This window comes from Tauraco erythrolophus, chromosome 8 (assembly GCF_009769465.1).
Source record: "Tauraco erythrolophus isolate bTauEry1 chromosome 8, bTauEry1.pri, whole genome shotgun sequence".
Lineage (NCBI taxonomy): Eukaryota > Metazoa > Chordata > Aves > Musophagiformes > Musophagidae > Tauraco > Tauraco erythrolophus.
Genome location: NC_141472.1, coordinates 8,340,527 through 8,355,158, shown reverse-complemented (window position 1 = coordinate 8,355,158; position 14,632 = coordinate 8,340,527). Strand labels below are relative to the sequence as shown.

At 38.5% G+C, this 14,632-nt stretch overlaps 1 protein-coding gene across 1 annotated transcript in view; it reads left to right on the top strand.

Moving 5' to 3' along the window:
• The first annotated feature begins 3,164 nt into the window (after positions 1-3,164).
• TFPI (tissue factor pathway inhibitor) overlaps positions 3,165-14,632 on the top strand; it is a 42,698-nt gene continuing 31,230 nt past the window's right edge. The window contains exon 1 of the mRNA XM_086615500.1: positions 3,165-3,359. The gene's annotated coding sequence lies outside the window, so the exon portion shown is untranslated. The remainder of the gene's footprint in view (positions 3,360-14,632) is intronic.

Genomic DNA, 14,632 nt, shown 5'->3' with positions numbered 1-14,632 from the left:
AGAAAGGAGACTGTGAAGGGGGCTGGAGTATTAGGCTTGTACTGGCCCTGTTGCATGCTGGTGTAATCTGTGAAAAACAAGCAGAATTTGGTAGCTAGCTTGCTGATGTATGTACTGTAAATGGTCTTTTCTCACACTGATTCAATAACGTGTGCGGTTCCTACTATTGCCTAACTGGCCAGAGCATAACTCTATGGGTTGACCTCAGAAGTCAAATGAAATGGTTATCTTCCGAATTGTAATCTTTGGCAATTGGTTCAAGTAGCACATACTGTAAGTAAACATGAAGAGAGAACATAATGACAATGTCACATACTCAAAGGTTAGAAATTCCCTAAGTAAGGATTCTTGGGTTCTTCAGAACAGCAACAAAGCTTAATAAAAGTAACCACTGTTAAGTGATCTCTTAAGGAGAAGCTAGGTCAGCGAGTTCTGCGCTTTGCAAGTTTTTCTGTTTGAGAAATTTCTAGACTCCCGTAGGAGTGCACAGAAAAGTGCTTTTTAGTGTCTAGTTTTAGAGATCACAGATTTAATCTTGCTGATCTCAAAAGCTACTTCTAAAAAGGATCAAAAAATGTTTTTTAGAATTTTAAGGACATTTTCCTCTGTGGACCTTTAACTGTTGACAACTGTCTTAAGCTATCAGCAGGTTTCAGAGGTTAGTGTGATTGTCTAGGCCAGGTCATAGCTGAATGGAATTCTTTGATCCCACTAAAGGTTCAAAACAGTTTTGTTTCCATCTTCAAAGTCTGATTTCATTTTCATCTGAAGCTTTTTATGTTATAGTTACAATGCAAAGGAATCCAGAGACCCTCCTAACAACTAAATTAGGAGGAATGCACATGGAAACTGGAGAGACGTTAACAGGATAGAAAGAAAAATTATTAATCTTAAAATTAAATGCTGCTTCCTTTGAATTTTTCTTTTGGGTGTGTACTCTTCATACACATGCTGATATTTTTACTCTCATTCTGTTTTATTATTTACCAAAGATTTCTTAATCTAGCTTTTAATCTAAATAAGGGGTTTCATTCTCTTATTTGTCCGCCAGAATAATCTTTATGTGTGATTCTCAACTTATTTGACCATAAGAAGACAAAATGTGTTTTAAGACTGTAGCATTTTCTTGTTTTTCATGTCTGGGTGGACTATTTCTTTTAGAATTAATTGTTTTGCACATCTAATCTGAGTGACATTTTGCATGAAAAGAAGGAATGATGTTAACACATAGAATCATAGAATGGTTAGGGTTGGAAAGGACCTCAAAGATCATCTAGTTCCAACCCCCTGCCATGGGCAGGGAAAACCTCCACTACAACAGGTTGCCCAAAGCCTCACCCAACCTAGCCTTGAACACTTCCAGGGATGGGGCATCTACAACTTCTCTGGGCAACCTATTCCAGTGCCTCACCACCCTCTGACTGAAGAATTTTTTTCATACATCTGATCTAAATCTACACTCTTTCCATTTAAATCCATCACCCCTTGTCTTATCACTACATGCCCTTGTAAAAAGTCCCTCTCCAGCTTTCCTGTAGGCCCCCTTTAGGCACTGGAAAGCTGCTATAAGATCAGCTTGGAGTCTTCTCTTCTCCAGGCTGAACAGCCACAAACATTATGACACAAACTTTGAAAATTCTTTTTTGCATGTTCATTTTAAAATATATTAAGTTTCTCATTAACACCAAAAAAGCCCACTTGAAGATTTTTTCAGGTCAAGGCCCTAGATTAGGAATATGTTTTCATGGACTAGTAAATTCAGACTATTCAATATTTGGTATGACTGAAAATAAAGCAGCTCCTCTAAATGCCTTATAGAGTGGAACAAATTTGAAATGATCTCTGTTCATCCACATAGATACATTTTAGGAAAAGCAAAATGAGGAAGCATTTCATTTTTTGGAAATCTAGTTGAGTTTGTTTGTATTATAAATGCACAAACTGAGATATTTTTTTTTTTAAATCATTATGTCATTTTAGTACATCTGTTTGGGCCTGTCTTCCCTGTGATCCTTAAAGAGGTTTATAGATAGCACTGTCAGATACCAATTCTTAGCGCATGGGCCCCCGAAATATGTTTTTCAGTGGCTTAGTATCACACAAATGACAGTATGACCGTTTTCATTTAACTGACTTCTCCTGAACTGGGTTGCTCCTTGCTTTGTGTGAGCTAGGAGTTGGTAATTAGTAACTGTATTGTAGACTCCCACCCCCAGCATGCAAACTGACCTTTTACTTCATAAGTGCTTCTAGACCATTTCAGGACAGTTAATCCTTTTGATTACTGACCCAGTTAATAGTCAGTAGACTCAGCTGACTACTGACTTTGCCTTGAAAAGTATTACAGACATTCTTACAGTCAGAAACAACAGGCAGGAGATCTAAGAAGTTGCCAAGAGCACTTCTGTTTTATGTCAGAGTTCGCCTGTTAACTGACTATGGAAAACTTCCACTCTGTTTCAGGACGGTGATGAACAAATGAATATAAATCTTCAATGAAAATTATTTAACTCAGCTATTTGTCTTTCCCCTGAAATAATTTCAGTTAGTTACAGCTATTAACTGTGTAAGTTACCATTCTTCAGCTGTTACTTCTGTCTCTGTTGCTGTTTAATTCATTATCTGGGAAATTCTTATGCTGCATGTCTAGGACTACTATTCCGATCGTCTATCTCTACATCCACATTACAAGGTCTCAGTCTTAACAACTAGAGTCCCCATCCCTGTCTTCAGCAATGGTACTCCTAGTGATGCTTAACTCTAGTTTTAGCATGTATCAGCATGATTTGTAAATAGACGATATGTTCTAGTTGAAGGCAGAATAGCCTTTGTAGTACAGCTCCAGATACTGTGATGAATGCAGCCCAGATGTAGAGCAACCAGCGTGGGCGTTATTTAAAAACAGACAAACAAAAGCCAACAGTAAACGGTAACATATCTCTCTTAAACAGGCAGTGAATATGGCATCCTCACGAGCTATACCAAAACCTGTGAGGTACAATGAACAGAATATCCTGCAGACTCTCTCATTTTTTAAAAGTGCATTTCATTTCAGCTAGTGCTGTTTAGAAAATAGTTGCTCAAAACTGCAGGCAGATCTGAAAACTTTAAACAGGAAGCGTCCCTGCCACTGCTGCAGATCTCTGACTTCCACCCGGAGTGAACCCATGTGCTCCACAAAAGCAAGAACAACGAGTAGCTGATTAATCCGCAAGCAAGAGCCTGCTCTCAGATCAGGTTGCAATCCTGCCTTTGTAGCTTTACAGCACACCCCTTCAGCGTGAAGGAGTAGGGGAGGATCATATGCAGCACTGATTAAGGAATTCTTTCTTTCTTCAAGAACTGTTGCTAGGAGTTTGGTGAGTACTGTGTAACAGACTTTCCGTTTTACATGACAGGTGTCTTTTTTTTCTTTAGCTGGCAGAAAGGAGTATCTACTGTTATGTTTTCTTTAGAATGTGGTAGATGCAGTAGTCAGCTGTTTAGATTCAAAGTCCAGCAATGAGTGCTGGAAAAGGGAGTCTTTTTTTCTCTGTAAATTTGAAACAGTAGGACAATGCATATACTTTTGTGATTACAAATATAATTAATCTTTGGTCATCAGAATGTCAGAGTGAGGTACTTTGAGCTCCAAGACAGTTCTTTGAAAGAAAGTTGTCCTAAAGGTGAATGTTTTAATTTTGATCAATAGCTGGAGTTTGAGAAAAAGCTCTTGGTTTTTAAAGCAATTTCTCCACTACAGTAGCTACAAGGGGAGCTGGATTCAGGCAGAGTGGTCTGACAGGCTTTTTCAAATCCTTCTAAGGCATGTAGCATTTGAAGCAGTTAGTATTTTGAGAAGTAAAAGAACATTTTAGGAGAAAGAAATTAGGCTGATGCTACTACAAGCCGATTTCACTCACAATGTATGTTGACATTCTCAAGAAACTAAAAAAAACTGAATAATGAGGAGGGTAGTAAATGAGGCTTACGGTGCTGCCAATGTAACAAACACACATCACCGCTTCTCCCCTCCCCCCTGCGCCTTCCTCTGAAGATCCAGAATATTATTGGTGATTTTTGTAATCTTTTACTTGAAGGAATTGACATAAACTTCATTTTCAGTAACTGTGTAATGAAAAACAGTGATGCTAGCCTATATTAAAAAAAAAGTTAGCTAAATAATAAATAATTGTGTTTTATAAAATCTAAATACCATTTAAATGTGGAAAAGGCATGTAACACTGGGAAAAGTGGAAGAGGGAGAACAGTGACAATTTGGATGGGGGAGTATGTGAAAGGTCGATGTGACTCAGTATTCTAGTAATTAGTCACCAAAGTACTGCATGGAAAACACGTAAAGATATAAACCTTCCTTCCTGAATGTCTGATGGACAGACGCAAAGACAGGAAGTCCAGCTGTCAGTATAGATATGAACAGCAAAGGCATGCTTTAGGAAATGCTAGGCACCTACTTGGGAAAAATTGTCAGCCTTTACCCTTCATAATATTCTGCTCATTCTTTAATTCTGCTAGGAGAGAGCTTGTGATTGTGAAGGCAGCAAATATCTATAGCCACAGCAATTAATCTGGATTATTGTTTAAGCTGAATTTGAGAATTGTAATTGAGTTTATTTCATGTGTAATACACACAAAGCAATACTGAGGAGGTAAAGATGATTAAAACACATTCTGCTTTGGCCTTTTCTCCTGTTAAATATGTCCCATGTGAAAGGGTTCATTAAAAAGTAGTCATGTGGGGCAATTGCTTGACAAATCCATTTCTTTGATATTTTTATAACTTTCATTCTGGAGAATCTCCGAGTGTGCTTTGAATTGACTTTCAGTAGTGTTTATGTTTATCCTTACATTGCACAGTTCACAATTTGGAGATTTAATGTGTTTCAGCTGTCTGGTGTAGTTATATGACCTTTAAAGTGCATTTAGCCTTTTAATGCCATGCCCACATTTACCAATATTGCTAATGAAAACTCAATATTCCTAATGCAGAATAACTGTAAATTAAAGTTTTATGATCTTGTCTCAGGAGAGAGAGAACAATTAATGGCATTGAATTTATCTATCCTTAATCTAACCAGAGAGTTAATTCTGAAAGTCTAATGGTAAAAAATTATAAATTGTTGATGAATACTTCATAGAATCATAGAATGGCATAGGCTGGAAGGGACCTCAGAGACCATCTAATCCAACCTCCCTCTCATGGGCAGGGACACATCTCAACTAGACCAGGATACTCAAGGCTCCGTCCAACCTGGCCTTGAACACCTCCAGGGAGGGGACATCCACAACTTCTCTGGGCAATTTATTCCAACATCTTACCACCCTCGTACTGAAGAATTTCTTCCTAAGATCTAATCTAAATCTGTTCTCCTTCAACTTAAACCCATTTCCCCTTGTCCTGTCAGTGGACACTCTTGTAAAAAGTCCCTCCCCAGCCTTCCTGTAGGTTCCCTTCAGGTATTGGAAGGCAGCTATTAGGTCCCCCCAAAGTCTTCTCTTTTCAAGGCTGAACAATCCCAGCTCCTGCAACCTGTCCTCGTAGCAGAGGTGCTCCAGCCCCTGGATCATCTTTGTGGCCCTCCTCTGAACACACTCCAACAAATCTATGTCTCTCTTATGGTGGGGACACCAGAACTGGACGCAGTATTCGAGGTGAGGTCTCACAAGAGCAGAGTAAAGGGGGAGAATCACCTCTCTTGACCTGCTGACCACGCTTCTCTTGATACATCCCAGGATGCGGTTGGCCTTCTGGGCCACGTGAGCGCACTGCTGGCTCATGTTGAGCTTCTCATCTATAAACACTTCCAAATCCTTCTCTTCAGGGCTACTCTCAACCCACTCTGTGCCCAGTTTGTATTTATGCCTAGGATTGGCCCGACCCAGGTGAAGGACCTTGCATTTTGACTTGTTGAAGCTCATGCGGTTTGCACTGGCCCAGTTCTCAAGTCTATCAAGGTCCCTCTGGATGGCATCTCTTCCCTCAAGTGAGTCCACGGCACCACACAACTTGGTGTCATCGGCAAACTTACTGAGGGTGCACTCAATGCCATCATCCATGTCGCTGACAAAGATGTTGAATAGCACTGGACCTAGAACAGATCCCTGAGAGACACTGCTTGACACTGGTCTCCATGTAGACATCACACCATTGACCACAACTCTTTGAGTGTGACCATCCGGCCAGTTCTTTATCCACCGAGTGGTCCTTCGGTCAAATCCGTGTCTCTCCATTTTAGAGACAAGGATGTCATGTGGGACAGTGTCAAACGCCTTGCATAAGTCCAGGAAAATGGCATCCGTTGCTTTACCCATGTCAACCAGCACTGTAGCTTTGTCTTAGAAGGCCACTAAATTAGTCAGGCACAACTTGCCCCTAGGGAAGCCATGTTGGCTGTCACCAACCACTTGGTTACTTTTTATGTGCCTTAGTACAGCTTCCAGGAGAATCTGTTCCATGATTTTACCTGGCACAGAGGTAAGGCTAACTGGTCTGTAGTTTCCCGGGTTGTCCTTGGTCCCTTTTTTAAAGATGGGGGTTACATTTACCCTTTTCCAATCTGTAGGAACCTCACCAGACTTCCAGGACCTCTCAAATACGATGGCTAGTGGCCTAGCAACTTCAGCCACCAGTTCCTTCAGGACTCGTGGATGTATGTCATCAGGTCCTATGGACTTGTGCACCTTCAGGTTCTCTAGGTGTTCCCAGACCTGATCTACTCCTACCCTGGGTGGTTCTTCACTCTCCCAGACCCAGCCAACATCCTCTGTGATTTGGGTGGTGTGATCCGAGTGGTTGCCAGTGAAGACTGAGGCAAAAAAGTTGTTGAAAATTTCAGCCTTCTCCATGTCCTCAGCAACCAGGTCACCCGTATCATTCTGGAGAGGCCCCACATTCTCTCTCGTTTTTCTTTTTTCTCTCACATACCTATAAAATCCTTTTCTGTTATTTCTAATATCGCTGGCCAGATTTGACTCTGTCAGGGCCTTAGCTTTTCTAACCTGGTCTCTGAGTACACGAGCAACTTCCTTGTACTCATCCCAGGTTACCAGTCCCTGCTTCCATGCTTTGTGTAATCCTCTTTTATATTTGATTTTAGCCAGGAGTTGTTTGTCCATATAGGTCTCCTGGTGGTTTTGCCTGATTTCTTCCTTTTAGGGATGCAATGCCTTTGAACTTGGAGGAGATGATACTTGAAAGTCAACCAGCAATCTTGGGCTCCCAGTCCTTCCAGGGTGTACAAAAAAGAGGCAGAGTTTCTGTCAGAGAGGAAATTTTAAGAGATTAGGGGAGAAGTGGTCCAAGATACAGTGTGTCTAGGAAACAAAGCAGAGGTGTAAAAGAACAATCTTCCTAACAAGCTTTCAGAGAACATGTCCAGAGCCTTTCGTTAGTTTGAAATCTCGCCTCTAGCTAGACTAGAGCCACAGTTAGAGAAGGAGAGTTATTGGATTCCAGATCTAGCTTCAAGGTCTGTTACATGTTTCTCCAATAACCATTCCCATTTAAATACATAAGCAGGAGCAGATACTAACGTTCAGATTGTCTGCCCTCTCGTACAGAGGCACTGATGTCCTTTTTGCTACTCTTCTGACTCTGTGGATGTTGAGTTACTTTTAAGAGGCAGAACACAGATTGCTGTCATGGATATATCAATGGGATTAGGATAGTTTCTGGAAACATGAATATTAAGTCTCCTCTGGAAAAAAAAGAGACATTGAAACTGTCTTTCACGTTCTGGGAAGCTGCTTTAGCACCTATGTTTAATTTAAAAAGATGATTCTGGCAATAACTCTCTTATGTGTTTTAAAATAAAGTGATAGCTGCTTGAAGTGCTTTGATTTTATCATGATTTTGTTGGTGTGCATTCAGTATGTTCTGAGAATGCCTTCCAGAAGGAGTCAGAGCATGTGTCCAGGAACAAGAAAAGAAATTTTAAAATCAAAAAATAGAATATCAGTAGAACTTAGGAGCCTCAAGATTTACATGACACTAATATGGCACAATTCTGGAGCAAACTGTTTAAAATCTGTCTAATTCCAGTACTTATTATTGCTCTTTGTTTGGGCTACATTCTGAACAGTCATATTTTCTCTCTAAAAACTAGGAGAAGCTGACAGTTCCTAAAGAAACAAAAACTGGATAGATATTTTGGTAAGGAATGAAGATGAGGTCTTCGTATTTAAAGCTCTTCTTCACAATGAAACCAGGGAGAACTGCCTTTAAAACAGAGACAAATTACTGCCTTCTTTGAATTTCTCTTATGAAACTGTTTTTACTTTACAAAAGGGACAGCATGTCCCTAAGGACAGAATGAAGCAAAACCATATGGAGAATTGTATAATTCCTTTCCTCTCACAGTTATTTCACAGCAAAATAGGCTTATTTTTAGTCCTTTGTTCAGTTTCCTGAATTATTTCCTGTTGCTGTTAATATAGCTGTTCATTTTCCATCCTTAGTAACATTGCCATCTTCCCTGATATGTGCCATTCATAACTGATTTTACCTGTGAAGTTCACTAGTTAATGTGATTTATTGTGTAGTGAAAAAATAAAACCAGGCATTTGAACATGTTGACCTCGGATATGGTCTGAATACAAGAAAGTTCAACCTTCTTCCAGAAAATAGAGCATTCTAAAAGAACTGATTTTAAAACAATTTAACTGACAAAATCAATTGCAGCAAGTAAATTAGAAATACAAATATTATATGAAGGAAATACCTAGCTGGTATCGTTTTCATGAACATCACAGAAAGGTCTGTAAAAGTGTATTAGCATTTTCTGTAAACATTTTCTACTTTGGCCAAGAAGCAATCTTTATCCTCTATATTTGTACAGTCTTTAGCATAATGAGATCCTAGACAATGATTTATGCTTTCATCAGTAAGTGAAAAAGTAGTGTAGAAAGATGAGGCTGAAGTTTTCTGTGCTCTGAGACTTACCTGATCAATGTTCTAGGTCCACAGAAGCTGGCACGGCCACCAGAATTAGCAGCACTACCTATATACTATGGTGAAAGATGAAGGGAATGTGACCTTTTGTTTTCTATGGCATTGTTCGTTTATGTTGGTTTTAAGTATTTGTAGGATGATAATCTGAAGCAGTCTGAGTCTGGGGCTATTCCCACTGATGATAGTTACAGCATTTCTGACATATGTGATGATCCAAAGCTCATACATCCATTGCAGTAAAAATTTATGTGGTGTCTCCAGCTGGGAAGATACACAGGGTGAGCTAAACTTGCTTGACAAAGCAAGGAAACTTGTGTTTTTCGGTATACGTGCAAAATGTAATAATCTATGTGATGATGAGGTTACAAAAGTTTAATAGTGAGATATGATCAAAATCAGTCACGAGAGGTATTAGTGTGGCAGGTAGTTTCCTCCTATGCCTGCCTGTTATATTTCGAGTAGCTGACAGCTTCACCATGGTGAAATTGAGTAGTTGTGTTTCTGTAGTCTGTACAATGTGAAATTACGCCCAACTGGGCTGATAACAAATATTCAGCACTGAAATTACTCTCTCCATTAGAAAAGGTTGTGGTAAGTTACCTGGCCTCTGAATACATGACTATTTATCAATAAGCACAGCTGAGATTTGAAAATGTGCACTATACTTTTCCAGTCCAAACTGCTAGGAAAAGAAAAAGGCTAGAAGCTTTATAATGCTAATGTTGGGACTGCCATGCTGTGTTCCTAAAATTGCCGCTTGTCTGTTTTGCTAATGGCTTTTGTGCTCTGAGGGTAGCTAATATTAGGATGCTGAAGGCGTTCCCTGTCTGAAAATAGGATTACATGACATATTTTTGCTACAAACAGGTAATTTCTGTCCAAATAGAACAGGTTTGAGTGTGGTGAGTTTAGTGTTTTGTTTTTTAAGATTTACAAAATTACGTAAACTACCAGCTTGGTTTAGTCCATTATAAAATATTTTGGTAGGAGCAAAATAGTATTTTCTTTCCCTATTGAAAACTACATCCCAATGAAATCAGGCTGTATATGTGGAGTAGAGATTTACCTCAGGCTGGGATGTGGCATGTCAGATGCCGTTGCCACATCTAAATAAATAACTGGCTTATATCTTTATTTCTGTTTGAATCAGTCTTCTGTGAGGTGGAAACTGAAATTCAAATGATGTTCTCATAATGTCCTTTATGATAAGCTTGTAGTGTTGGGTCCTGTGCCATGTGTTTTATTTTGGATTTTTTTCTGTATGACTAGTAGAAATAGCTACAAAATCATTTGTCGTTGTCCATACAGGCATCGCTAGTGGTCATGTGATTTGATGTAGGCAAATTCAGTGTTCCTGTGAAAAGTGCAGCTATTTTTAAAAATCACTCTTAATTTCAGAGTTTGTAATTCACTTAGACGGTTGCATCAGGTGCTCTGCACTGCATGATCAGGGAGCTAGGAGAATTTCTTGCATGCTACTTCTCCCAAGGCACACTCTTATCATCTCACTGCCTTCCAGAATATATCCAGTTCCCAGGTGATGGTTATCATGGATATGAAACCCAGACTGAGCCAGGTGAGAACTTCTCAATGGAGGAGGAAATTAAGGTCCAGAGCTATGTCACAAGAGAAGTTGAGTGGAGACAGGATGACAAAAGTACTCAGTGTCAGGTGTGAGCTCACTAGGAAAAGGGAGTAAATAGGTCCTGCAACTAAGTTGGGAAAATGGAAAACAATTTTAAAGCACAAGTGAATGTAGTTGACAAAGGAACATGAAAAGGCAAGAGAGGTCTATAGTTCTGTAAAATAAGAAGGGTGTTCTTGTGGTATGCTTATTAATTTGGGGTTTTTTTGTTTCAGTTTCAAAACATATCAAGGTTTTCTTCTCAATTAGTTTATCAATTGTGTTTGCAGAGCAGCGTTTACAACCTTAATGCAAACAGAACCAAAGTGGGTTTGTTTTTCTAAATTTTCACTTCGCAATTTTCACGGGGGAATTTAAGAGGCTGGAATAATACAGCAGCAAGTCAACATGATGAAAGGTAGGTAACTAACCAAAATCCTCTTTCATAACAAGAAGGAATTTTGAAATTCCTGGAGGAATCTAATGGAGTCTCTGGTCTCAGGACTGGTTGAAAGTTAGGGCTGCTACTGCACAGGACAGGAGGGAGATAAATCGAGGAGGGGTAATTGCCCTAGCTCGTGCTTTCAATCAGTAATGTTTGCATGCTGCTGATTCACAGTAGACTGCCTCCCTTTTTAAGTTACTGTGACGCTGCAAGGCTTTGCTCTGCGGAATGAGAAATCAGCACTGACTCTGGGACTTGCAAAACTAGGGCATATATCATCATTCTTTGTTCAGTTTACATCAGAGCAGAGGTGGTAGAATTCATACTTATTTCATTCTTCATACTTACTCCAAAGTAAATAAGAAAACATGATGCTTCAAACAGCTGCAAAATAGCACGTGTAATAAAATACTTTTTAAGGGAACTCACTGACTCTCCAGGCTGGGAGACAATGCTACAGGTACGGTCTAGTTAAATCTCTGTCATACGAGTCCTAGTAGGTAGTACAAGATATTATAGGACAAATATAATGCCTCTAAAGTGTAGTGAACAGAAAAAGATCTGCTTTTATAACAGAGGTGCTCTAATTCTGACTAATTAGTCCTTTTTTTATGTAGTTTTAGGCTGTGCTAAATTCAGCTTCTGACTATGCGTGTCCAATCTCCTGCTATTCATTCCTCTATTTACTTACATCCTTTTCCTTTTTCTTTTTTTTTTTTTTTTGGTGTGTGTATGCGCTTCCATTTCCTGGGCTGTCAGTGTGAATGAGTCACTTTTACAGTCATTACAATGTCACTTTGTGCCATTTTTCTAAAGCTGTCTGGCTATGGCTGCTACCAGAAATGCAAGCTTTTATTTTGGCTTTTCCAGGTAGCTAGTTAGAGATGAACACCATGCTGAAGAAAAGTTTGCCTCTAAACCTTCTGGTAACTATAGAAATTGGTGTTGAAGAGACTGCTAAGCAAATGCACACACACATAAAAGATCTGACTCCAGAGTGTGCAAACTGCACAGAAAGCACACCGAGTTTTATGCCTGTCTGTCTTTAGCAAAAGAAGTTTTGAGAGCTTTCTCATATTTCTGTGTTTAGGTGGCCTGGTTATAAGACCGGATAATAAGGATCCGTTACCAGGAACTTCCTTGATTGCTTGTGGTCTGCTTTGTCTACCTATATTCCAGCTTGAGGGAAGCTAATGGCATTATTCACAAATGAAAGCATTTAAATAAACCAGTAAATAAATCAGCATCAATTATTACCCATAGATCTTCGATCCTCTTCGTCAGGTAACTTGGTCATTGTCTGTTATAGATATAAAAATGCCTCATTCGAAATGAAGTTACTTCGCAAGCAACAGAGTGCCACTTCCTAAGGAAATGTCTTAGAAATTTTGTGAAAATTGCATTAATGACACTTTGATGTAGAGAAAAGCTGGAATTAACGTTGGACTGATTCCTGGCTGTCCTAAATTAGAGCCCTTCTGGAGTAAGGGGCTACATTTACCCCTAGAGATTTTCAGAGTTTACCCTAAATAATCAAACTGTTTAACATGGATTATTTAAACTCTTAACAATACCTACCTTTCCCATGACAGACAGTCCTTCACAAATGTATGCATTTGTTATTTTACTGAGCCAAACATCATAGATGAAGTATTTTGAAACGTGCTTTCCATGTAAATACAATAAAAAATAAACAGACTGCATTAAAAAAGGAAATAAAATCAATATCATAAGAGGCTTACAGCTTTAAATCTCTGTTACTGGGCAGCTGCACATTAAATCAGAAAACAGACTTTTCTAGAGGGTTCGGGTTCTTTAATTGAAAAAGCAGTGCCAAGTTCACTTTGATCTTGGATTTCACTCTTCTTTTAGGAATTATAAGAATTAATTAAGCTACAGAAGGATTTAAGTATTTCAGTACTAAAACCTTCACCCCCTACATCCCACCTCCACTCATACCTGACACAATGTTCTGAGAATGTGTGACCTTGGGGGAAGGTTAGCAAGAAGATAAAGGAGATTGTCTTTGGTCAGTAGACTTTGCAGTAAGACAGATACGCAGTTATACAGCCTAAATTTTTCCTCTTGGGGAATTTCCCAAGCATCAGGAAGCCCTGCTTTTCACATGATATGTGTTTCAGCAAAATGTGGCAGTTGAGTGGAAGAAAAGAAATACTATGGCCTGGTAAGATTTTTGTTTTCTGTATAAATGCTCTAGTTTATCCTCATAATCACACAGTGACAGTTGTATACAGTAGCTCATGATATACAAAATTCTATTTTAAAGAGTCACCTTCAAATGAGAAATAGAAACATATTGAGGATTCCATTTCTGGCTGATTGTTTCTCATATTTTTCTTCTATTTGGTAACAGGTTTTTGGAAATATTGCGTGACTAAGTATAAATTTTGTAATCTAAATCTATGCTCTGCAGATTCCTGGAAGAAGGAACCAAGGCCTCAACTTGAGTGATCCAAAAGCAAATTCAAATAAAATTTTCCTGAGCTACTGAGAGTTTTATCATCATGTTTGGAAAAACTCAAATATAGAAAATGAGGGCACAGGGGCAAATTTGGAATTAATCTATGGACAATTGAGGTCAGGGATAATTTGCAAGTTCCTTCATGAAGGGTCACAACTGTGCCAGTGGTTACAAATAAAAACTTCTAAGGAAAACAATTGACTTAGAAAATTACCCTTTCCCACATCATTTCAAAAGCTAAAATTGAAGTTTTATTTTTTAATTTTTTATTCCCATGAACTCACATCAGCCAGGCAAAGTGTGAAAAATTAGGATCTGTTATGATTATCTATCTAAATATCAAATCTGAATATTTGATGATATTTTTGCTTTTATTCAGCCTAGATTTCAAACTATCACCACCTTTATTTACATTGTAATGTTAAGGACTTACTCTTGTGCTGTTGTTTGAGATTTTTTACTTAATGTTTCTCCCCATACAATTTTTTTTTTATCTTCTTAAATTTTCTCTTTAGATTTATTTTAATTTTAGATAATGTCAAACTAACATCATAACTCAGAAGTCTCTCAAATCATAAAGACAATCTTAAACAACTTCAGGGTACCTTGCACAGAGTTACTTATTCCCTTTTTAAAGCAGAACTGGACTTTTTATCAGGGTCAAAAAAAGATTTGCTGTAACTATTTCTCTAACCCTTGGATAAAAAGTAAAATTCTTTCAAGGCTATGTGCTACAAAGCTTTGCATGGAAGAAAATCTTGGGCCAAATGCGTTTTAAGAGGTAATCTGTTTCTGGAAATCATAGAATGGACTATGAAAGCAGAAAAGAAACTTTGTTACCTCTGTTCACTTTGTACATAAATGTAGTCAATAGACTCCTTTTAAAGATGTGTTCTCAGTTTATTCTGGATTTGTGTTACACTCTTACATGATATTATTTCGATATGTTAAAAGATTTGCTTATTACACAGGTGATTTATTTCTAGCATCTGAAGTCTAAGACACTATTTTTGCCAGATAGTGTATAAAGAGATCTATATCTGTGGATCTTTCGGCGTTAAACTTCATCCACTTTCACAGAAGCAGTTCAAATTCAGGGCGAAATTCCTGAGGCTGTGACAGTAATGTCAA